Genomic DNA, 27160 nt, shown 5'->3' on the forward strand with positions numbered 1-27160 from the left:
TTCTTCTCCTGGATGCTCAGCTATGACTCATTAATATTAAGCTGCTATACCTACAAAAACATATGATGGTTCCTCCAGTAGTTGATGCTCTTAATTTTTAACACCTTAACTTTGCACAGTAGAACTTCGAACTTTGGTAAAAAGTCCTAGATCTACTATATACTAATTGTCATTGGTCAAGTGACTCGAATGCTCTATGCCTCAGTTTCTAGACTAATGTAAATACTTACCTTAAAGGACGACTGTAAGGATCACTTAACTTGTTATACATAAAATACTAGCATGGTGCCTGACACAGAGTAAAACACTGTACAATTTTTGGCTGTTATTATTATCCTTACCATCAGAAATGTATAGCTCTTGGAAAAAAACAAATTTAAGCACAGATCACTGCAACCATTGAAGAAATAGGTTCTTTGAGACTGTTTAGTTCTATTAGAACACATTCAAAGTTCCCTACATCATTCTCTCCTGTGCATTCTGATGATTTATTCCCTCCAAATGCTTCAGCATACCCTGTGCTCTAGTTATCCATTTATTCATCTCCCTCTGGACTATAAATGTCTTGAGAACAGGGATTCTATCTTACCTTGTAGTCTCAACATCTAGCAGAGAGCCTTTCGGAGAGCAAATGCTCTATAAAAACTTAAATGAAACATACCCTTAGCAATTTAACCTCACAAGCCCTTGGCCATGACATCAACTTCCTCGTGCAGAGCTGTGTTTTGCAACTCTTTATTCAAATCACCAAACAGAAGGTATATAACCTTTTACACGATAAAGACATACAGTACCCCTCTATGTACAAGCTGAAGAGGAATCCAGTGTCCCACAGAAGAGTCTAGAATTCAGGTTGTTACTATCAGTAATAAAGGTCTTCCTCTACCAAGAAAAAAAAAAGTATTAGCCATTTATCTGTCTACCTACTCAAGTTTAGTTCTTAAGGACAGAGGCTACTGAATGTTGATCTCTGCATCCCTAGGTGGGTCTACCATTCAATGGCACTTTATAAAAGCCTATCACCTGCATTTTTTATCCAAGCTTCTAGTTTATTTTGAATTTTACTTGAATTTATTCATGACATGTCTTTATTTACTAGAACAAAAAACAAAATTTCTGAAATGAAACAATTCTCTTTTTTTCCCTAGATGCTCTTGGTAGAGAGGGAAATAAAACCCCTCACAGTGATGACCACAGAGAAGAGAAGCAACCAATGTCTGCTGCATGATCTTTTCCATGCTGCTCTGGATGAAGCCTTTGTCAGTGGCTCATCCTCCAGAATTGAGCCAGAACAAAGCCTTTCTTCAAAAAGAGTCACCCTTTGACTGCGGTATAGATTGTATTCAGTCAGCACTGTTTCCTCACTCTTTCACAGCTGTGACATGTTCATTATTTCAAAATTCTATCTGCCCACCCTGCTTATGACCATGCCCAGTTCAGCTTATGACAAAAAGCCAGCTCGGGCAGCATCCTATTGCTGATCTCATGAAACATAAATTCAGCAGTAGCAGCCTTTTTACCACTCAGGAGCCCAGCAATGACAGACCTTCAGTGTGATCTTTAGCCTGATGTCTGAGTATTATCACACAGTGGGCCTACCTCCCAGCATTCTCAATCCGAAGCACACATCGCAATGTAAAAGGTAATAACTTTCTGGGAGTCTAGATAAATATCTTTCTCAGGGAAAAATAGTGATTTAACATTCCTCTGAGTCATTCTATTACCAAACTACTTCCAGGTGTTATAATTGGGACTCCCCACCACAACATGTGTCACTTACCTAATATTAGGTCAGAGCATAAATACACAAGTCACATAGGATCCCTTCTTCTAACTCTCCTACTCAAAGTAGTAAGATAAGTGATTTATTCCTCTTGACTTTGCAAGATGAAATTAAGATGACTTCTTTGCTTAATGAAATTAAAAATAAAAATGCTGTCAAACAGAAACTTCTTTGCTATCCTTGGTGCCCTGGTCAGTCATGGAGTTTTAAAGTTAGAAAGGATCCCAGCGAGTCATCTTCCTCATTTAACAGACCTAGCCTGAGGCCCAGGAAAGTTGAGTGGTTTGCCAGGGTCACACAAAAAAACAGAGAACCAAAGCTGGAAAAAGGCTTTCCTGCCTCCTCAGCCCATGTGCTTTCCACATACCACACTAAGATGAGACTCTTGCCAAGAACTTCACCATGACCCACAATCCTGGAGAGGCCGTTCTCAGCTTCACCTCACTCCCTACATCTTGGTAGTCCAGCCACATAATTATCTTCTAAAAAACAAAATATGAGAAAGACAAGACTTCCATCTCTAAAAATAGCTTCAACATCACTGTTTTCTTAAAGATATTACCCCTACCAACCGCTACAGGCTTCTTCTTTCCACACTGTTTCTAAGACAAGTGTAAGTGTTATCTAAGTATTATCTAAGATCCTACTCCCCTAAATAGTCCTCAAGTATATTGGGAAAAAAATGGGAAAGCCCCACATACAAGCACCCTTATTAATAGAAAGGGAATGGAGCTGACACCCACTTGAGGTCACCACATGACTAGGAGCATTCAAGGTACGGTAATAGCCTATCAGAGACTCAAAGCAGAAAGAGGACAGCTTCTGTCACTGAATAAATATTAATGAGAATCTAAGTGCCATGCCCTTTGTAACTTGATATAGGAATGACAGGGACATCTTAGAAAACAAGCTGACTAGTAAATAACTGTGAATATTCCCACAAATTCAAAAAATCAAAACCAAATTAAACAAAGATAAATGTTAAACCACAGAGCAAAAAGTCCAAAACACAATGGAAACAAAAAATAATTTAAAACAGAAAGCTTTAAACAAGATCAATGAAGTAAAGCCAATTAGATTAATTTTAGCAATAAATATAAATGAGTTAAAATATCCTTAAAAGACAAAGGTTCTCACCAGGTTAAAAAATGAAATCTATGCTCTACTTTTAGTAAATATCTAAAACACATGAAAATAAAGAAAAAATATAAATAAGTATAAAGACATATAGGAAAATATAAACTAAGGTAGCAATATTCATGTCGGCTAAAACACAAAGCACATGGCAAAAATTAGGAAGAGACTCATTATTCTGACACAAGGTATAACTCTTAATTGAGATACTGACAGCAAATAATACATCAACACACATTCAAAAATAAAAACTGATATAACGAAAAATTAACAAAATAAATTACTGATCTACATCTTTAAACCTTTGACTGACTAAACCAAAAAATAATTATAGAAGAGTTGACAACATAATAAATAATTCTAGTAGAAACCGTACTTCAAATTTTGAATTTTGACTTTTCCCAGGTTAATAGTATGTCATAACATTGAACAACTATAATACTGAACTCTCATGATGCTGGGCAGGGCTGCAGCTCCTAGTCAGCTATGTGATCACGAAGGGAAACAACCAATACACTTAAAACCATGCTGTACACATACAATTTAAGAATTTAGAAAAGTATATCAGTGAATTCTAAGGATGCTAGGGTCCCATCCCAATACATCAAATCATACGCTAGAAAGTGTACTGAGAATTCATTTACTTTCCTTTCTGGTTTAAGGATATTCAATTCATGTATTACTGCTTATATTGTGTATACTGATTTACCTAAATGGATTTGTCAGGCTGACTCAGTTTCAGTCTTACACAGAAGTCTTCTACTGTTAGACAGAAGTTAATCTTTCACTAGTTAAATAACTTTCAAAATTTGTGGAATGTTTTTTTAAAACAACATTACTGAAGTATAGTTTATATACAAATACAAATACAAAATTTTATATACAAAATATATCTTAGTGTACATTTCAATGTATTTTATAAACATATATATCCATATAATCACCACCACTTAGGATCCAGAACACACTCATCATGCCAAAAAGTTCTCTCATACTCAATCCAGGTCAATTACACTGAACTCAGCTACAGGCAATAACTTGTCTGCTTATTGTCACCAAAGATTAAATATGCCTTTTCTAACATTTCTAATGTAGTAATCCAAGGCAGTAAATTGAATCATGGAATTTGTGTTCTTTTGTGTCTGGCTTATATTACTCAGCAAAATGTTTCTGAGATTCATTCATGTTATGTCTATCAGTACTTTATCCCTTTTTATTGCCAAGTAGTATTCCGTTGCATGGATACAGCACAATGTGTTTATCTCGTCACTAGTTGAAGGACATTTGGTCCTAGCTTGAGGCTATCATTAATAAAGCTGCTATGAAAATTCATGTACAAGTGTGTGTGTAAACTCATTTTTATTTCTTTGGGGTAAATATTTACAAGTAAAATTGTTGCATTTTATGGTAATAATATGCTTACCTTTATAACACTGCCAAACTATTTTCTAAAATGGTCTTATCATTTAAAAAAATGGTTTTATCATTTAACTTTCCCTGTGGCAAAATATATGAAAGTGGAATTGGTCGACACCCCAGCTAACACTTGCTCTTTTTAAATTTTAACTATTCTGATGAATATACAGTGGTATCTCATTGTATTGATTTGCTGTTTTCTGAGGTCTAATGATGTTGAACCTCTTTTCCTGTGCTGCACTGGCCATTCATTATTTTCTTGTGCATATATTTTTTAACTGGGTTGTCTTATTATTAATGAGTTGTAAAAGCCCTTTATATATTCTGAGCACAAGTCATTTGTCAGGTATACGTACTGTGAATATGTTCTGTTTAAAGATTACCTTTTCATTTTCTTAATGATGTCTTTAGAAGAATAGAAGTTTTAAATTTTGATAGAGTCCCATTTGTCAATCATTCTTCTATGGGTCATGGTTTTTGTGTCCTAAGATCTCTTTGCATATCCCAAGTTCACAAATATTTTCTCCTGTGAATTTTTTTTTTCTAGTTTTAGTCTTTTGAATTTAGATCCATGATTCTTTTCAAGATATTTTTGTACATGAAGAGGTATGGGTTAAGGTTAATTTTTTCACATTTGGATATCCAGGTGTTCTAACATGTTATATTGAAAGACTATTCTGTCTCCATTTAAATACCTTAGCATCAATATCAAAAATCAATCGACATATGTGTGTGGGTCTATTTCTGGATTCTCTAGTCTATTCCATGAATATATGTCTACTTTAGGCCAACACTGCCTTGATCACTGTAGTTTTAAAGAGAAAGCTTTAAAATGTAGAGGAAGTCTTGAAATTAGGTAGTGAAAACTTTCCAATACAGTTCTTCTTTGTCAATTCTTTTTTTTTTTTTAATTTTTTTTACTTTTCTAGGTCCTTTAAATTTCCATATAAATTCAAAATCCAATTTCTAATTTTTCACTGCTAGTATATACACATAAAACTGATTTTGTAAATCTACCTTGTGTCCTGCAATCTTGTTAAATTCAATTACAAATTCTAGTGGCATTCAGGAGGTTTCTCAGCATTTTCTCTACACATGATCATGTTTTGTCAAATAAAGAGGTTTCATTTCTACTTTGCCAATCTGTATGCCATTTCTTTCTTTTTATCGTTTATTACACTGACTGGGGCTTCCATTATAGTGTTTGACAGGCATAAGGAGGGGAGTGGGGATCCTTGGCTTGCTTCCTATCTTAGGGGGAAAGCATTGGAACTTGTGACTTTAATAGATTTTAGTTAGAAGTTATATGTAGATGTCTTTTGTCAAGTTGAGAAAGCTCCCTTCTGCTTCTAGTTTCCCAAGAGGTTCGTTCTCTGAATGGCTGTTGAATTTAGTCCGAATGGCTGTTGAATTTAGTCCAATGCTTTCTCTGCAAGGATTGAGAGGATCACATAGCTTTTTTCCCATTTTTCCTGTTAAAGTGATGACTTAGAGTGGAAGAGAGCCAAAGCATAGGAGACTCTTAAAAACTGAGAACTGAGGGTTGATGGGGGGTGGGAGGGAGGGTAGGGTAGGTGATGGGTATTGAAGAGAGCATCTTTTGGGATGAGCACTGGGTGTTGTATGGAAACCAATTTGACAATAAATTTCATATATTAAAAAAATAAAGTGATGACTTATACTAGTGGATTTTCCAATATTAAACCAAACTTGAACCCCAACAATAAACCTGTTTTTATACACTGCTGGATTTGATTTGCTAATTTTTAAAAATTTTTCATCTACATTCATGAAATATCTGTTCATAGTTTTCTTGTAATGTCTTTATCTTGATTTGGTATTAATGTAATGTTGGTGTCCTAAAATGAGTTAGGAAGTGTTCTTTCTTCCTCTATTTTCTGAATTATTCCTCTTTTAAATGTTCGATAGAATTCATCAGTTAAAACATGTATGGGCGTAGAGTTATTTTGGTTTGGGGTGTTGGTTTGCTTTGTTTGCATGGAAAGGATTTTAACTAAAATATCACTTCTTTAAAAGATACAGTACTATTCTAATTTTATATTTCTTCCTGAGTCAATTTCAGTAATGTTTGTCTTCCAAGTAATTTATCTGTTTCATCAAAGTTATCAAACTTCTTTCTAGAGGTTTGGAATATTTCTTCTATATGTTTGTTTTTTTTTTTTTTGAAAGAGCGCATGAGTGAGGAAGAAGGGCAGAGGAAGAGAGAGAATCTTAAGTGGGCTCCATGCTTAGTGGACCCCGACGTGGGGCTCGATCCCACAAACGTTGGATCATGACCTGAGTCAAAATCAAGAGTTAGACGCTCAACTGCCTGAGCCACCCAGGCACCCCTATATGTTTGTAATTTCTATAGAATATGTAATGATGCCTCCCCCTTTCAATCCTGATATTATACTTACTAGCGTGTTTTCTTCCTTCTTTATTTTTCTTGATTAGACTAGCTAGAGGTTTATTCATCTTTTCAAGGAGCTTACTTTTGGTTTCCTTGATTATCTGTTGATTAACTGCTTTCTATTTCATCGATTCCTGTTCTTTTTGATCATTTTCTTCCTTCTACTTACTTTAGTTTTAATTTGTTCTTCTTTTCCTAGCTTCTTAAAGTGGACATTTAGATCATTTATTTTACACCTTTCTTCTTTCTAATACATGCATTTAAAGCTAAACATTTGTCTAAACACTGCTTCAGCTATACCCCACATATTCTCACGTGTTTTAATTCTGATTCACTTCAAAACAACTTTTAATTTCCTTTTTTTTTTAACCAATGCGTTAGAAGCATACGATATAATTCCAAATAATGAGGATTTTTCAGATATCTCTCTGATATTGATTTCTAACCTAATTGTTGGGACCAAAGGACATACTCTGCATAATTTCCGTCATTTTAAACTTAATGAGACTTGTTTTATGTATTAGTATATGCTGGGTTATGTTGATGAATGTTCCATGTGCACTTAAAAAGAATGTATATTCTGCTATTCTTGAATGGAATGTTTTATAAATGTCAATGAAATTACGATAATTTACAGTGTTGTTATACACATCTATAGCCTTCCTGATATTCTTTGTACTTATCCCATCAATTTTACACGAATGCTGAAATGTCCAACTATAATAGAAGATTTCTCAATGTATTCTTTCAGCTTATCAGTTTCTGCTTCACGTATTTTGACAACGTAATATTAGTTGCATTTCAACTTAAAGTTATTATTTCTTCTTGATGAATCAGTCCATTTATCATTATGAAGTGTCCCTTTTTCATCTTATTAACATCACTTGTTCTGAAGTCCACTTTGATATTAACATAGCCACTCCAGTGTTCTTATATTAGAACCTACATTGTATATATTTTTCCACCCTTTTTCTAACCTATTTTAAGACTTTCTTGAGAACAACACAGCGTTTACTCTTTTTTATTCAATCTGACAACTTTTGCCTTTTATTTAGACTACATCATTTAATGTGATTATTGATACAGTTATATGTAGTTCTATCATGTTGTTGTAGGTTTTCTATCTGTCCCTTCTGTTCTTTGTTCCTTTTCCCCTTTTTCCCTATCTTCTTTTGGATTATTTTTTAGGAGTTCATTTCATATCCACCATTGGTTTCTTATTAATTAAAACTGTTTTTGCTAATCCTTTTAAGTGGATGCTCTCTTTAACTTATAATCTACCTTCAAAAAATATTACACGTTCATATATAAAACTCTTGCCACAACATGCTTCCTTTCTCCCATCCAATTCTTTGAGCTATTGTCATACATTTTATTTTTACAGGTTAAAATCCCATTAGATAGACACTGTTTTATTTTTTGCTTCAAACAGTTACCTTTTTAAAAAACTAAAATGCAAAAAAAAAATTATGTTTATCCACATATGAACCATTTCAGGTTCAGGGATTCTTTATTCCTTTGTATACTCCAAATTTCCATCTGGTATCATTTTCCTTTTGCTTAAAGAAATTTCTTTAATATTTCTTGTAAGTCTGCTGGTCATAAGTTGTCTCAAGTTTTGAGACCAAAAAAAAGCTATTTCTCCCTTATTTTGTTTCCTTCTTAATTTCCTAAAAATGTTTGTTAGCTATATAATACTATGTTGACAATTTTTTAGCACTGAAAAACATGCTATTAAACTGCATTCTAGTTTGAACAGTTTCTGAAAAGCCTGCTGCCTAAAATTCTTGACTTTATTCCTTTGTATGCAATATATTTTCTCCCCTCTGACCATTTTTAAGATTTTTCTCTTTATCATTGATATTCAGCAATTTTCTTATGATGTGCCTTGGTGTGTGTGTGTGTGTTATCTTGTCTGGGGTCTTTTTAATTTTTTGGATCTGTGGGTTTATAGTTTACTTCAAACTGGGGAAATTTTCAACCATTATTTATTTAAATTTTTTCCTCTCTCGCCCTCCCCCCAAATCTGAGAATCCATTATACTTAGGTTAGACTCATGGTACTTCTATAGGGCCCCAAGTTGCTGTTCATCTTTTTCAATCTTTGTTCTCTCTATCCTATGGTTGAATTCTCAGTATGTTTTCAAGTTCACTGACCTTGTCTCCCAAAAACTCTAATCTGCACTTAATCACACCTAGTTACTGTATTTTTAAATCTCTGGATGTTCTGATTTTTTCTTTTTTATATTTTGTATTTCACCCCTCATTATGCTTATGACCATGGACCATATTTATAAAAGCTGCTTTAATGTACTTGTCTGCTAATTGCACCATCTCTGTTATTTCAGAGTCTATTTCTATTGTCTCCTGGTTATGAAAATTTTCTCTTGCTTTTTTATTAATTGACTAGATGCAATTTACTGCTAATTTTATGTTGCTGAGTGCTAGATTTTGTTGTATTAATTTATAGAGTGTTAAACTTCTGCCAGACAGTTAAGTTACCTGATTCTTTTGAGGGTTGGTTGTAAGCTCTTTCAGGACTTGTGTAGAGAAACCTTTATTCTAGGGTTCATTCTTATGAAGAGCTGGTAAGTTTTCATTTCTTACAGGCTGCCCTTGCCAGCTTCTAGGGGTTTCAAATTGCATGCACAGTTTGGTGCTCAGCCAGATCCTCAAGAATACCCCTATGCAGGTTTCAGGAATGCTTTCTGTGCCCAACACACTCCTCTCCAGGAGAATGAGATTTTAAGTGAATCAGACTTCCCTATCCTGCCTCCTTACTACTTCCTTCCCTGCTCCACAGTGAAAGATATTTCACTTCTAGATTCAGGTTACTGAACTGTAAAGGTTGAAAGGAAAACTGGCCTCCCTTTAAAAAACTCCCTTTAAAAACTGACTTCCCTTTAAAAACTTGCTTAGCATACCTTACTAAAAAAGGAGGAGGTGATGTAAAAGGTGCTTTATTTACACACACACACACACACACACACACACACACACACACACGTGTGTGTGTGTATATATGTATGTATGTACATATATACATACACATACACACACACACACACACACACACACACACACACACCAGGAATTTAATACAAAAAAAACATAGATTTTGCTTCTTAAGAAGCTTATGCTGAATAGGTAATAATATTGATAAATATTAAAAAGTAGGATTATCTACATCCAAACCATAATTATGCACAAAAAAAGTATTTATTTCATTACCTTTGTTCTTAAAAATATTAGCCCTTTACTACTTGTGTTGGTAGATGCCCGAACTGAAGCCCTCACTAAACCATTAAATAGCCTATATATCTACTGGGGGAAAAAAATGAGCAGATGTTTTTGGGGAGGTTGAAGACATGTATGTGGGTAGCAGGAAGCAAATGTTTCCTCTAAGGCTAGACTGTCATAAGCCAAGTTGGTATCTTTTTTTAATTCAAGTGAAAATAATAATGCAAATATCACTTTCGAGTTTTCTTTGAATTATGTTATAAGCATAACCAAGAGTCACTGAATGGTCTTTTAAAATAAAGATTCTTACCCAGGGATGGGACTAGGGAGAGATGAGTGAGGCATCTAAGGTGTCCATTCACTTCTCCATGGTCCCAGATCTGTTCTTAACAAGCACATAACATGAGAGTACTGAAATTCCTTGCTACTCAGAGTGGGATCCATGCATCGGCATCAACATTACCTGGGAACTTGTTAGAAGTGTAGAATCTTGGGCCCCACCACAGATTTAATCAAAACCTCATTTTAATAAGATATCCAGGTGATTCATATATATATTAAAGTTTGAAAAGCAGGACCCTAGTTTATCCATTTCTTCTATTATTGAACTTCCATATTATTTTCAATTATTTTGCTTTAACTATTTTTCTATAACATTATATAGAACTCTCCTGCACATATCTTTGTGTTCTTGAGTAATTATCTTACCAGAAGGAACACATTAAAGTGAGAATTCTAGGGGTGGCACCTGGGTGGCTCAGCTGCTTAAGTGGCTGACTCTTGATTTCAGCTCAGGTCATGATCTCGAGGTTCGTGGGTTCAAACCCCACACTGGGCTCTGTGCTCACAGCACAGAGCCTGCTTTTGGATCCTGTCTTCCTCTCTCTCTCTCCAACCCTCTCTGACTCGTGTTCATGCACTCTCTCAAAAATAAATAAATGTTAAAAAAATTTTTTTTTAAGTGGGAAATTCTAGGTTATTATGTGTTCTTTCAAATTCGAAACTTCTAACCTGCTGTGGTCTGAGAAACCAGTTAACCAGGCTTGTTGGAGTTAGGAGTCAGAGAATTCACAGATCAATGTAAAAAGTGGTTATGCACTTGAACTTGAATCCCAGCTCTGACAAAACCAGCCGTGTTAACTATGGGTGATGATGTAACCTGTCCAAGACAGTTTCCTCATCTGTTAAATGGGGACTATAACAGTATATACCTCACAGGATTGCCATGACGATTAAGTTAGTTAAAACAGATAAAGCACTTAAAACATTGTGTTATTTATATGTTTGCAATTAAGAGGAAAACTAGCAAATAAAGAGGCTCTAAGTGCACCTGATATACCATTTTAGGGTCTGAATTTTCAAATATCAGCCAAATGTAGCATATAAAAAGCCTCTTTCCTCTCATCCCTGATCCTTGGATCTGTTCTAAGTAGACGAGATTGACAGAGAAAAGTGTATTACATTTAAGAAATGCTCCTTCCCTTTCTTTATTACATCATTATTGGTTTTAGAAGGAATGTGGATATATGCATCTTCTGCTAAGGCCAGGTGCAATACTTAATCTTGATTGCCTAGATGCAGGAGGTCAAGAACCATGATGCATAGGCAATGGTCACACTACCTATACAATCAAGTCGGCACTACTGTTTATCTCTCCTCCTAGGAGAATTCCTGGCTCAGGGCAAGGCAGGAATCTCAATACAGGACATAATCCAAATTGTAGGTTTTGAGTCAGAGCAGAAGTTTTGTCTGGGTAAGGTCAATACAGTAACGAGGAAGAAGTCACATCTAAAGGACAGAGATAGGTAAAATGGGAAAGGAGGCAGCAAAGTCAGAAACCCAGAGAAGACAGAGAAACAAAATGCGATTCAAGGTGAAAGCATGTGAAGGAGTTCAGGCTTTCCTGGTCACAACAGGGTATTCATCATAGCGCTGATTTCATACTGGTCTGCCGAGCACATGCTGGGTGGGACAGGCCCTGGTGCTGCCAGAAGCACTGTCACGCTGGAGGCAACTTTTAGATGTGCCATCCTATTATTTAGGTCCTAGCTACCAGAAGCAATCAAACATGAAGCACTTTAGTATCCAGAGACTCTGAAAATTACTCTTTCTTATGTCATTAATTCCAAGTTCCAAGGTTCAAGGGTTATAAAGAAACTGGAATTTGCATGAATAGCATTATTCAGGTCTAACTAAAAGCACTTATAACAAAGCTCTCTATTACTTAAATCATATTTTTGTCTAAGAGAAGGTAAGGGAATGGCTATATCCCTCTCAATGAAACATTCACACACGATCACTAATTCTCAGAGTTTCTGAGGTAAGGGAAAGAATGAGGTGACTTTTCCATTTCTAGCAAACTCTGATCAAAGGCTATTAAAAAAAAAAGCTATTTCCAAGTATCATGCTCTTTACTTCTGCGACTCAGTGAACTTTTGTTTAATAACTAAAATCTATCGGGGAATTTGTTGTGTTTATTGTTTACTTTAGACCAAAAACTAATAAAAAATAAATTTTAAATTATTACTCAAAGTAATTTCCTTAGATGGAGACCTGGCCAATCCGAGTGGAATCAACCTTGATAGTAGTTCCTCTTTTTCTTAAATATTGGAAACTTCATTAGAAGTGCTTACCCTTTATTGGTAAAAGCTTCCAATATAAACGCAGGCAGAGGAATCTGAGGAATACTCTGAGAGTAAGTGTTCTGAAAAAAATAAAAGATTCTAAAAACACATATACTCTCAGAGTTGGGAAGATCTACAAATCAATTCTCATCTCCATTTTCCCTCCACAACTTGTAGAGTCTCAGTCTGATCAGCCTCAACTTGTACACTGCCAGTGCTGGAGAACTCACTGTCCAGTGGAGCAGCTCAGTGTTACTTTTAAGCAAGTGTACTTGTTGCCAACTTATGCAATATAGCATTCATTACACTAAGCAGAAATCTCTCTGTAACTTCTCCCATTGCTTCTAGCCAGGTCTTTCCATAGCTCTAAAGCTCTAGTTCCTCTTCTACTCGAAAGGAATTCCAAATACAGAAACTTGGAATAATAAAGCTGCAAAACTTCTAGTGTAACCTCACTTACTATGTGCGCTGTAATTTTGTTTTCTCTAGATCTCCCTCCACTGGTATCAGGCTAGAGGCTGAACCGGTTGAGATGAGGGTGTAGGGCAGGGAGTAACAAGGATTTAGTGGAGTCCAATGAACTTGGAGAACTTAAGGAACTGCAAAAAGGCAATTTACTAGAGCAAAGTGAGCTAGGCAGAGAATGGTAGGAGATACAGTCAGCCGGCAGAACACACAGGGCCTGGTAGAACATGGTGAGACTTGGGGTTTCATCCTGAGTGTGATGGGTAGTCAACCAAGGGTTCTGAACAGAGAAACAGACAGGGACTGTTGAACATTTTTAAAAACCACTTATTGGGTGCCTGGGTGGCTCAGTCGGTTAAGCATCCGACTTTGGGTCAGGTCAGGACCTCACAGTCTGTGGCTTCGAGCCCAGTGTCAGGCTCTGTGCTGACAGCTCAGAGCCTAGAGCCTGCTTCGGATTCTGTGTCTCCCTCTCTTTCTGTTCCTCCCCTGCTTGCGTTCTGTCTCTGTCTCTGTCTCTCTCAAAAATAAATAAACATTAAAAAGAAAACCCCACCTTTGCTCTTATATGGAGAACTGACCAGAGTGGTACAAGGAGGAGATAAGGAAGACCAGTTAGAAGACTGTTGCTATCATCCAGGTAACTTGGGATGATGACAGGTTGTATTATATTAGGGTAGTAGTAGGGGGGTGGTGGCAATACAGGGGTATTTGGGATATATGTAGAAGACAGGACGTATAAACCTTACTGATGGGCTGGACATGGGTTAAGAAGGAAAGAGAAAACTCAAGATGGCTTCTGGTTTTTGGCCTGAGCAACTGTGTGTACCATTTACTGAGATAAAGAAGGAGGAGACAGGAACAGGTTTGGGGAGGAGAATTCAAGAGTTCTACTTCACACATGTTAGGTTGGAAATGTTTATTAGACTTTCAAATAGATGTTGAAGAGGCAGGCATAGAAATGAGCCTAGAGCTCACAGGAGAGATCAAGGTAAAAAAATAAAGCTGGGAGAACAGAAAGCATTTAAAACAAGGGGTCACATGAGACTGCACAGAGAATAAATGTAGAAGGCAGCCGAGGACTAAGCCCTAGAGAATGCCAACTTTTGGAGACCATACAGAAGAGAAGATAACAAAAGAGACTTTGTAATTTTGTGTGTATTTTATGCTTTCCAGTGTAAGACTGGAGACTTAGAACTACAGAAAGACATAGCTAAAACTGATGGGGGGAAGTTATAGAGAGATAGATTTCTGCACAGTGTAATGGGCACTACGATGAATAAGTTGTTAAGTAACTCTTATTCTTCTTCATAAAGCAGCTGGAATTACAGTTAACCCTTGAATAACACGGGTTTGAACTGTGGGGGTCCACTTACATGTGGATTTTTTTTCCATACAGTATCATACTGTAAATGTATTTTCCTTACAATTCTCTTAATAACATTTTCTTTTCTCCAGCTTGCTTTATTGTAAGAACACAATATATCACACATATAACATACAAAATATGTGTATGTGTTAATCGACTATTTAGTTACTGGCATGTCTGCCTGTCAACAAGAGGCTATTAGTAGTTAAGTTTTGAGGGAGTCAAAAGCTGTATGTGGATTTTTGACTTTGGGGTGGGGCAGGACCCCCAAAGCCCACATTGTTCGAGGGCTGACTGTATTTTATATCCACCAAGTCCACACCTAGTCATCATTATCTTCAAAAACCACCTTTCAAAGTCACATGCCTACTCTTTTTCTGAGTCCCGACCTATTGACTGAACCTGGATAGCTGCATTTCAACATGTCAGCTGCTCAATTACCCCATCTCTGGCCTCTGGCATTTGTCCTAGCTTCTGGATCCAAATTTTCACCCCCAACTAACAACTTCTAGTTGCCCAGCACTGACCAGGAGGCAGGTTGAGATCATGTTTCCCAGAGCTGCCAGAAGTTCTTGGCTTATGATCAATGAAGCACACAATGAGTGAGTGTTCAGCAGTTAATCAAGTGACAGAGAACAACTGACATGTTAGGGAACTGTAGAACGAGCCAGATCAAGGCTGGAACAGGGACCGAGAGATTGTACTCCAGGCTAGTCACCCCAGGGGAATCTGCTCTAGGTCACCCAGTGTGATCAGACATCGTTTAACCCAGAAGAGTTGAGCACTCTAAAGTTTACCATGTATCCATGGACTAAGAGTTTCCTGGAAGCCGATAACATTATGAACCAAACAGGAGGTACTTTACACCACACTTCAGCGCCCCTTCGTTCTGCACCAAACTCTCAGGTGCAGCCTAGAGATATTGTTACTTTCCCCACCACATCTAGAAAAGGAATTTCAAACTATTTTTGTGTTTGGGAAGATTAAATGAGATCATAAATAAAGTGTCTGGTACATAGAAAGTGCTCAATACATAATAGCTACTCACATTTATACTTTAGATGACCACAAAATAACAGTCAGGCAGCTGAATGGTAAAGTAGGTCTCTAAAAACTACTTTTAATGCTCTTCTTTAGCACAAAAGAATAATAAAAGGGTTTTTTTGTTTGTTTTTTATGTATGAACTATCATATGACCAATGGAATTTAAACTTGTCCCAAAAAAGCTCTCTTCCATTTTTCTGAACTTCCTAGCCAAGATTTAGCAAAAGGATGTTACACAAAAAACAAGTAAAGATGTCATTCTAATAATACAAGATTGATAACACCAATTCTAAATAAATACCATCAAGCAAAACAGAAATCTTCAAGCCTAATAATTATTCTGCAATGATCACTCAGGCCTGGGTTTGTTGTTTTAAATGTCTACATCCTTCAAGTATAATATATTTCTATTTCCCTTTATTAAATTTAAGTTTAACTAAAATCATTAAAGTTGGCAACAGAAGCAGGAAACCATTTATAAGACCAGCATGGCTATTTTATCTTTATTAATGAAAAGTTATGTAATAGTTTCAGCAAACTACAGAGTTCCATTCTTGTAGTCTTTTAATATTTATAGAAATCTAAAAGAGCTATACTGCTAGAGTTCATTTTTGAAACTGAGAATTTCTATTATCTGACAGCAATCAATTATTTTAGCTCAATTACAGAAATGGCTATTTAAGAGTTCTGTTCATCTTTATTCATATTCCTTAACAATAGGTCAACTGTGTCTAGTACTTGACCTAGAAGCTTACATAGATGTAACTGAAGGGTCTCAACTCCAAACTGAGTCCCATCACTGGTCTTTTTGCCTCCAATAGTACATTAAAGAAAAGAGAAGAAAAAGAAAAGACAGTGCACTGGGAACCATTTGCAGGTCTTACCTCTGTTAATACAAAGTGCTATACTAAACTACCAAAGACCACAGAAGCACCTTAAAAGAATCAAAGAGCAAGTGTGTAATCAGGTATAAGGAAGTCACAAACACCATGCCAATATCCAAAAACTGAAATCCCACACCTCCTATAAACTGAAAAGTGAAACCGATGGTCACATATTTCCTTATATCTCTATTCACAGAATCTGGATTTTTAAAAGATAACTAATAATTTTGATTCCTCAAACTATTGCAGAGAAAAGTTACTTCTAAACTATAATTTTCAAATAAATAAACCTTGATTTTTTTCTGCTTTAAATGAATTTTTATTTTGGAATAATTTTAGATTTACAGGAAAGTTACAAAGATACAACAGATTTCCTGTATCTCCCTCACTCAATTTCCCCTAAAGCTGACATCTTACATAACCACGGTTTTGTCAAGACTAAGGAATTAGTGTGGATATATTGCTATTAATTAAGCTATAGGTTTTATTTGGATTTCACCTGTTTTTTCACTAATACCTTTTTTTTCCAGTTCTAAGATCTAATCTAATAATAATTATTATATTTTTATATATTACATATCTTATTTTATTATATAATATATATTTTATTTATCTCTATTATACTTCTATATATTTATATTTATATATTATATTATTTATATAGTAAATATTTTATAGTTACATATATATTTATATTATATATTTATATATTTTATATTTATATTTATGTTTATATGTATCATATATATTTTATTATATATTTATTTTATTTTATAATATTTATATTTTCAGCGCTTTAAGTATTTTCTAGTGCTTTAAGGTGCCAAGCTTATGTGTCTTATTAAATGTCTTCACTATAAATACTACAGAAAATAAACGTACAGGCTCCCTGGAAAATATGACTTATTGGGTATAAGAGAAATGTTATACTATGATTCATGTAAACATAATATTTCTACTAACATTTTACTGAGGAGAAAAAGAGATAAATCACTTTGTCAGGAACCTATGAGATCAAATTATTTAATGTTTCATAAATATCTTTTCAAAAAATGCTTGTCTCTTACCTATCTCCTAAGGCTCCAGTAAAGAGTCATAAGATATACAGTAAATCCTTTTAATTAATCCTGTAATAGAATATAAAGTATTATTATAAGCATATTCAAATAATCCATTTTTATCAAACATATGTAGAAACTGCCTTCCTTTCATTCTCAAATTTAATTTTTAATTACTGTATATTTTTATTAAGATATCACAATAACTAACTTAAGGGAGAATATAATTCACTAAATTTATTACACCTCTTTAGTTTAAAAATGAAAGCATGCAAAATTTAATAAAAGTTTTAAGACAAACAGAAAATGTACCAGAAAAAAAAAAAGAAATGCCAAATGAATAAAACTGACTAGGAAGAATGCTTCGCATTCTTTTCCATGTACATAATGCCGTGCAAATTACTAAACAGTCACAAACAAGTGAATCATATCGAGGACACAGACTTTTGATGGGAAAATGGTAATCCAGAGTTTGGAGTTAGGAGGTTTCTGAAAAAATACATGTCTGGTAAAGTGTCCGTGTGTGTCAGTTTGCCTGAGATGGTCCCAATTTATGCCTGTTGTTCACAGTGTCCCACTCAATGTATTATTTATCTTAGATTTTTTTAGTGCTTTTTTTTTTTTTAATGGTAGCAGTATAATAAGCCTGGGTTTTCACTTTTAGGTTCTGCCATTATCTTGTGGAGCAGTATGAGATGCATGTGCAGAGAACCCAGCTGCCAATTAACATGTGGTTAAATCTGAAAGACTTTAAGCATAAAGGCATTTCTGGATGGGCTATAACTCATACCTCATTCTCAAAAACAATACCTAAGCCAGTTTCAGGGGGAAAAAAAAAAAAAGCACACTCAGGCAGGAATAGCTCGAGACAACTCCTTCAGCCTTGAATGGAGGTGGAAGAAATATTCAATACTGCTGCCCCTGCTTATGACTAGTTCGAAGACCATATTAAGAAAAGCAGATGGAGATGTTTTACATATTACTCTATAAAGAATGACTTTTCATTTAGATCAAACGAATGCTCTTTAAACTTCTCCCTCTCAATTCTAATTACAATTTATCTTCTTTACACAAAGTTAAGTGACAGCTGTTATTTTGATGGCTCTATTAGCAGAAGAAATTCACACTTAAATGATGTCAGCTTTCTATCAGTGTCAGGAGATACATCAAATAGAAAACTCAGTTAATTCCCCCTTTTTTTTCTTACTGATTTAGAGAGTAATTCAATAAAACAATATGCATACAAATGTACTGTTAGGCTAATAACATACAGAAATTTTATATATTTGCAATAACAGCATAAAGGAAGCAAGTGAGAAGAAAGTTGTATTAGAGTAAGGATATAACACCAGATGGGAACTCAAATCCACAGAAATATAAGAGAATGAAAAATAGGCTGATATAGCTAACTCTATAAATACATATTTGTTCTCCTTTCTTCTCTCAGCTTCTTTAAAAGAGACATAGGATTATATAAAGTAAAAATTACAACAATATATTGTTGGGTTTCTATAGTATATACATAGAAGATGTATAATAATAGTAGGAAAAAGTGGAGAGAGAGAAAAATGGAGCTATACAGGAGAAATGTTTATTTTACTGAGTATAAGTAAAAATGAGAAGTAGATTCTTCTAAGTTGAAATGTATATTGTAAAACCTAGAGCAAACACTAAGAGAATAACTCCAGATGTATAATTTAAAAATGATTAAAAGACTCAAAATACCACACTGGAAGATATTCACTTATTTCAAAAGAATTCACTTAATTTGAAAGAATTCAAGAGAACAAAGGCATGAGACCTACAGAAAACAAAAAGCAAAATAGCAGATGTAAATCCAACCATATCAATAATATTAATTGTGAATGGATTAAACAACCTAGTCAAAAAGCAGAAATTATCAGATTGTATTTTTAAACATCCAATGACAGTTGACCCTTGAACAACATGGTTTGAACTGAACAAGTCCACTTAACATGTGGATTTTTTTTCAATAAATACACTATAGTACTGTAAAAATCTTCCTTATGATTTTCTTAACAACCAACATTTTCTTTTCTCTAGCTTACTTTATTGGAATATATACCAAATAATACACAACATATACAAAATATGTCTGTTATGTTACTGGTAAAGCTTTTTGGTCAACAATAGGTTAAGTTCTTCGGAGTCAAAAGTTTTATGTGCTGGATGCCTGGGTGGCTCAGTTGGTTACAGGTCCGACTCTTGATTTTAGCTCAGGTCATGGCCTCACCGTCCACAGGATCGAGTCCCGCATAGGGCTCTGTGCTGACAGCATGGAGTCTGCCTGGGTTTCTCTCTCTCTCTCTCTCTCTCTCTCTCTCTCTCTCTCAAAATAAATAATAAAAAATTATTTTAAAAAGTTTTATGTGAATTATCAACTGTGCAGAGAGTCAGCACCACAACCCCTGTGTCATTCAAGGGTAAAACTGCATATACAATATGCTGTCTACAGGAGACACATTTTATGTTCAATGATACAAATAGGTTGAAAGTAAATGGAAGAAAAAAGACACACTATGCAAAGAAGAACCATGAGAATCAGAAAAAATAAACTTTAAAACAACAACAAAAGAACTGAAGGAATAAACAATTCAAAAATGAAATTGGAAGATGTCATATCCCCTTTCAATATTAGATGGAACAACCAAGAAGAAAATACACAAGGAAATAAAAGATTTGAAAAAAAACTATAGGTCAACTAGACCTAAAAGACATCTATATGATACTCCACCCAAGAATACAATACACATTTTCCTCAAGTGCACATGAAACATTCTCTAAGGTAGACTGTATTCAAGGCCATGTACCAGCCTCAATAATTTAAAGTGATTAAAATAATGCAGACTGTTCCATGACCACAATAGTATGCAATTAGAAATCAGTAACAGAAGGAAATTCTAGACAAATACGTGGAAATAAAACAATACACTGCTAAATAACCAGTAAGTCAAAAAAATCATAAAGGAATTAGAAAACTCCCTGACATGAATGAAAACAAAACACAACATGCCAAAACCTATGGGATACAGCTAAAGAAAGCAGTGCTTAAAGTAAAATTTATCATTGTAAATACTTATGTTAAAAAAGAAGATCTCAAATGAATAACCTAAATTTCCATCTTAAGAACTGAGAAAAAGAAGAGTACACAGAAAAGCAAGCAGAAGTAAGGGAATAATAAAGATTCAAGTGCAAAAAAAAAAAAATGCAATAAAGAATAGAAAAACAAAAAAGAAAATCAATGCAAACAAAAGTTGTTTCTTTGAAAAGATCAACAAAATTGACAAACCTTTAGCTAGAGTGACTGAGAAAAAATAAAGGTACACACAAATTACCAGAATCAGGAATGAACAAAAGAACATTACTATTGCCTTCCAGAAATAAAAGTTATTATAAAGGAATATTATGAACAACTGTACATCAACCAATTGAGTACTTGGATGAAAAGAACAAATTCTTTTTTTTTTTTTTTTTTTAATGTTTATTTTTGACAGACAGGAGAGACAGAGCATGAGCAGGGGAGGGGCAGAGAGAGAGACAGAGACACAGAATCTGAAGCAGGTTCCAGGCTCTGAGGTGTCAGCACCTCTCTCAGCACAGAGCCCGACGCGGGGCTTGAACTCATGAGCCGTGAGATCATGACCTGAGCAGAAGTTGGACGCCTAACCGACTGAGCCACCCAGGTGCCCCAAAAAGAACAAATTCTTAAAAAAACAACTACAACTGACAGAGAAAACATACAAACTCTGAATAGGCCTGTAACAAATACAGATTGAGTTAGTAATTAAAATACTTCCAACAAATGTAAGTACAGAACCAGAGGGCTTCACTGGTAATTCTACCAAACCTTTAAATGAGAATACCAATCTTTAAAGAAGTCTTCCAAAGCAAACCAACCAAACATACATGAAGAGAGAACACTTCCACAAGGCCAGTATTACTTGATACCAAAACTAGACAAAGACATAAGAAAACTATAGACCAACATTCTTTATGAATATAGATGCAAAATCCTCAACAAAATACTAGCAAAGCAAATCCAGCAATATGTAAAAATGATTAAAACCACAATCAAGTAAGATTTACCCTAGGAATGCTAGGTTGGTTCAATACCCACTGACCAAGAAACCCAATCAATAATATATTAACTAAATTAACTAATACTACATTAATGAATTTTTTAAAAAATACATGATAATATCAATAAATACAAAAAGAGTATTTGCTAAAATCCAACACTCTCTTATCACAAAAAGCATTCAACAACCAGGAATAGAAAGGAACTTCCTCAACCAGACAAAAGACATCTACAAAAACTCACAGCCAACATCATACTTAATAATGAAAGACTGAATGTGTCCCTCCTAAAATTAGAAACAAGAGAATTGTGTCCTATTTCTTACCATTTCTACCTAACAGGTCACTGCAAGTTCTAACCAATACGATTAAGCAAGAAAAAAACAAAAACAAACAAACAAAAAAAGATCCAGATTGGAAAGAAGTATAACTATCTCTATTCGTAGATGACAGAGTTTTGTGTGAAGAAAATCCTAAGGAATCTACTTTAAAAAAAGTTTTTAGAATAACCATGCTCAGCAAGGTTGCAGGATATAAGAATATACCAAAAAATTCTTTTTTTTCTATACAACCACAATAACCAATCCAAAATTGAAATGATAAACTTAAGAAAGCAATTCCATTGAGAAGGAAGATTAAAATAGAGAAAATTTTAATTGAGAAGATTAAAACACTTTAGAATGTATTTAATGAAAATAGTATACGACTTGCACAGTGGAAACTACAAAATACTGTTAAAAGAAATTAAAGACAACTTAAATGGAAAAACATGCCATGTTGATGAACTGTTAAGACTCAATATTGTTAGGATGTCAATACTCCCATATTGGTCTACATATTTGGCATAATTCCCATTACAATCCAAGATGTCTTTTCTCCAAAAATTGACAAACTTTTACTAAAACTCATATGGATATGCAAGGGACCTAGAAGAGCCAAACAATCTTAAAAAAGAAAAAGAAAGTTGGAAGACTCACATAACCCGATTTCAAAACTTACTATATAGTTACAGTAATCAACACAGCATGGTACTGGCATAGACATTTCTCCCAAGAAGATTTACAAACATCTAATAAACATATGAGAAGATGCTCAACATCATTAACCACTGGGGAAATGCAAGTGAAAATCACAATACATTTTTAATCAATTTGATATTCAATGAGACACGACTTCATGCCTATAATCAACAATAGAAATAACAAGTACTGATGAAGATGTGGAGAAATTAGAATCCTCTCCATTGCTGGTGGAAATGAAAAATGGTACAGTCAATTAGGAAAACATTTTGGCAGTTCCTCAAAAGTCTAAAAGATAGAGTACCATTTGACCCTGCAATTCCCACTACTAAGTAAGTACTCAAGGGAAATGAAAATGTACACCCACACAAAAACTTGAACATAAATATCATAGCAGCATTAATCATAATAGCCAACAAGTGGAAACAACCCAAATGTCTATCAACTGATGAATGGCTAAACAAAATGTGGCATATCCATTCAATGGAATAGTATCCAACAATAAAAATTAAATTATTAATAATAATTTAATATTAATTAAAATATTAATATATGTTACATCATGAATGAACCTCAACACACTATACTAAGTGAAAGACCACATACAGTAAGATTCAACTTACATGAAAAACCAGAATAAGCAAATGTATAGACTGAAAGTAGATTATGGTTGTCAGGCTGGGTTGATTAGAAGAATAGGGATAGGCAGTGACTGCCAACAGGTATAGTCTTCTTTTAGGGGGTGATGGAAATGCCTTAAACCTAGATTGTAGCAATGGTTGTACAATACTGTGACTACACTAAAACCACCTAATTGTATACTTTAAATGGGTTAATTTAATGACATGGAAATTGTATCGCAATTAAAATGTTCTTATTTTAGTTGAAACCAAACTATAGTGTCTAAGGAAGCTAATTAACTCCACAAATAATTTTTTAAAAACTTAAGTGATTATTATGAATATTCAGATAATGATCACTTAAGAGAGAAGAGAGGATTGTGATTGACACAGGACACATGGAAGAGTTTTAAGGATGATGGACAAAGTTCTATTTCCTGACCTGGGTGTTATCAGCATTGCAATAATTCAGTAAACCATGTATTTTATAATATGTTTCTTATAGCATATATTTTATTTTATAATAAAAACACATTTTTAAGGGTCATATTTGGATTTTTTAAAATATAATTTATTGTCAAATTGGCTTCCATACAACACCCACTGCTCATCCCAACAAGTGCCCACCTCAATGCCCATCACCCATTTCCCCCTCTTCCCTACCCCCCATCAACCCAGTTTGTTCTCTGTATTTAAGAGTCTTTTATGGTTTGCCTCCCTCCCTTTCTGTTTGTAACTATTTTTTCCCCCTTCCCTCCCCCATGGCCTTAAGTTTCTCAAGATCCACATATGAGTGAAAACATATGATATCTGTCTTTCTCTGACTTGTTTCACTTAGCATAATACTTTCCAGTTCCATCCACATTGCTGCAGGATTTCATTTTTTTCTCATTGCGGATTTTTAAAAAATAGGAATTTGAGATTATATCCTAATCATCTGACTAAACTATTTGCTAAGACAATAATGAAAATATCCTCTATCTGTATACATTTATTGAGCATTTGAAATGTGGCTAGCATGACTGAGGAACTGAATTAAAAAAAAAGTTTTTATTGAAGTATAATTGACATACATGTTATATTAGTTTCAGGCATACAATAGTGATTGTCAAATGTATGCATTATACAGTGTTCCCCATGCCTAAGTGTAGTTATCATCTGTCACTGTACATTATTACAATGTTAGTGACTACATTCTCTATGCTGTGCTTTTCATCTTTACGACATTTATTTTATAAATGTAATTTTATACTTTTTAATCCCTTTAGCCTATTTTATCCATTCCCCTCTGGCAACCACCAGTTTTGTTCCCTGTATTTACGAGTCTGTTTCTGGGTTTCTGCTTGTCTGTTTTGTTTTTTAGATTCCACATGTAAGTGAAATGATAGGGTATTGGTCTTTGACTTATTTCACTTAACATAGTACTACCTCTAAGTCTATCCATATTGTTACAAGTGGCAAGATCTATCATTCATTTTTATGGATCAGTAATATTCCATTGTGTATACACTACCTCTTCTTTAACCATTCATATACTGGTTTTCCATATCTTGGCTATTATAAATAATGTTGCAATAAACATAGGGGTGCACATATCTTTTCAAATTAGTGTTTTCGTTGTCTTTGGGTAAATACCTAGTAGTGGAATTACTGGATAGTATTTCTATTTTTAGTTTTTTTAGGAACCTCCATAATGTTTTCCACAGTGGTTGTACCAATCTACATTCCCACCAAAAGTGCACAAGAGCTCCCCTTTCTCCACATCCTCGCCAACTCTTATTATTTCTTGTCTTTTTGATACTAGCCATTCTGACGGGTGTGAGGCGATACTTCATTGTGGTTCTGATTTGCATTTTCCTAATGATTACTGATGCTGAACATCTTTTCATGTGTCTGTTGACCATCTGTATGTCTTCTCTGGGAAAATGTCTATTCAGGTCCTCTGCCCATTTTTAATCAGATTATTTGGGTGATTTCTGCATTGAATTATCTAAGTTCTTTATATATTTTGGATATTAACCTCTTAGAAATATCGTTTGCAAATATCTTCTCCCATTCAGTAGGCTGCCTTTTCATTTTCTTGATAGTTTTCTTTGCTGTACAAAAGCTTTTTTGGTGTAATCTCATTTAGTCTTTTTTTTTTTTTTTTTGCTTTTGTTTCCCTTGCCTCAGGCAACACACCCATAAATATGTTGTGAAGGCCATGAAGTCCAAGAGATTACTGCCTATGCTTCCTATGCTTTCCTTTAGGACTTTTATGGTTTCAGTTCTCACATTTAAATCATTAATCATTTTGAGTTTATCTTTGTGTATTGTTTAAGAGTGGTCCTGTTTCATTCTTTTACATGTAGCTATCCAGTTTTACCAATACCATTTGTTGAAGAGATTGTTTTTTCCCCATTGCATATTCTTGCCTCTTTTGTCATAGATTAATTGACCATATAAGCTTGGTTTCTTTCTAGGCTTTCTATCCTGTTCCATTGTGTGTGTGTGTGTGTGTGTGTGAGTGAGAGAGATACTGTTTTGGTTACTACAGCTTTGTAGTATATCTTGAAATCTAGGATCTTGGTATCTCTAGCTTTGTGCTTTCTCAAGATTTTTTTTGGCTATTTAAGGTCTTTTGCAGTTCTATACAAATTTTGGGATTTTTTTTTTTGGTAATTATATAGTTTATTGATGTGTTCACTGTCTTACCTCATCCATTATGGTATAATTTCCCTGAAGGCAAGAAGTAAATCTGTTTTAATCACTATTATATACCCCCACCACCACACTAATGTATTCCTTAGCACTTACAAAATCTCAAAGAATCATTAAAAATATCAGTAGTACATAACTAAGAAAAAAATTGTAATTATATGAGCTGGAAATTTTATAATTGTTCTAGTTCTGTGAAAAATATAGTTGGTATTTTGAAAGGAAGTGCATTGAGTCTGTAGATTGTTTTGGGTACTATGGACATTTTAACAATATCAATTCTACCCATGAGTATGGTATATCTTTCCATTTGTTTGAGTCATCTTCAATTTCTTTTTTCAACATCTTATAGTTTTCAGAATATAGGTCTTTCACCTCTTATGTTAAATTTATTCCTACGTATTTTTTTGGCACAACTGTAAATGGGATTTTCTTAATATCTTTTTCTGCTAGTTTGGTATTAGTGTATAGAAATGCAACAGATTTCTATATATTAATTTGTATCATGCAACTTTACTGAATTCATTTATCAGTTCTAATAGTTTTTTGGGGTTTTCTATATATGAGTATCATGTCACTCTTACGTAGTGAAGTTTTATTTCTTCCTTACCAATCTGGATGCCTTTTATTTTTTTTTCTTGTCTGACTGCTGCAGCTACGACTTCCAGTATATGTTGAATAAAAGTGGTAACAGAAGACATCCTTGTCTTATTCCTGATCTTACAGGAAAAGCTTTTAGTTTTTGCAACTGAGATAATGTTAGCTGTGGGTGCGGGTTTGTCATATATGATCTTTATCATGGTGAAGTATGTTTCCTCTAAACCCACTTTGTGAAGACTTTTATCATGAATGGATGTTGAATGTTGTCAAATGCTTTTTCTATATCTATTGAGATGGTCATGTGGTTTTTACCCTTCCTCTTGTTAATGTGATGAACCATGTTGACTGACTTGCAGATAATGAACTCTCCTTGTACCCCTAGAATAAATTCCATGTGATCGCTGTGAATGATTCTTTTAATATATTGTTGAACTTAGTTTGCTAATATTTTGTTGAGGATTTTTGCAACTATGTTCATCAGGTATTACTGGCCTATAGTTTTCTTTTTTTGTAGAATCTTTGTCTGGTTTTGGTACCAGGGTAATGCTGTCCTCATAAAATTAATTTGGAAGTTTTCCTTCTTCTATTCTTGAAATAGCTTGGGAAGAATCAGTATTAACTCTTGTTAAATGTTTGGTAGAACTCAACTGTGAATCTACCTGGTCCTGGACTCTTGTTTGTTGGTAGATTTTTTACT

At 34.4% G+C, this 27160-nt stretch overlaps 1 protein-coding gene across 8 annotated transcripts in view; it reads right to left on the minus strand.

Moving 5' to 3' along the window:
• Positions 1–27160, minus strand: part of ZNF438 (zinc finger protein 438) — a 171329-nt gene that overhangs the window by 114059 nt on the left and 30110 nt on the right. For 4 of the 8 annotated variants that reach the window (XM_060659050.3, XM_060659037.3, XM_060659052.3 and 1 more), the window contains exon 2: positions 17439–17498. The exons of 2 other annotated variants lie outside the window; for them this stretch is intronic. The gene's annotated coding sequence lies outside the window, so the exon portion shown is untranslated. Of the gene's footprint in view, positions 1–2150; positions 2266–17438; positions 17499–19173; positions 19233–27160 lie in introns of those variants that run through there. 2 more of the 8 variants (XM_060659044.3, XM_060659045.3) reach the window with 2 other exon arrangements.

This window comes from Panthera onca, chromosome B4, assembly GCF_046562875.1.
Source record: "Panthera onca isolate mPanOnc1 chromosome B4, mPanOnc1 haplotype 2, whole genome shotgun sequence".
Classification (NCBI taxonomy): Eukaryota; Metazoa; Chordata; class Mammalia; order Carnivora; family Felidae; genus Panthera; species Panthera onca.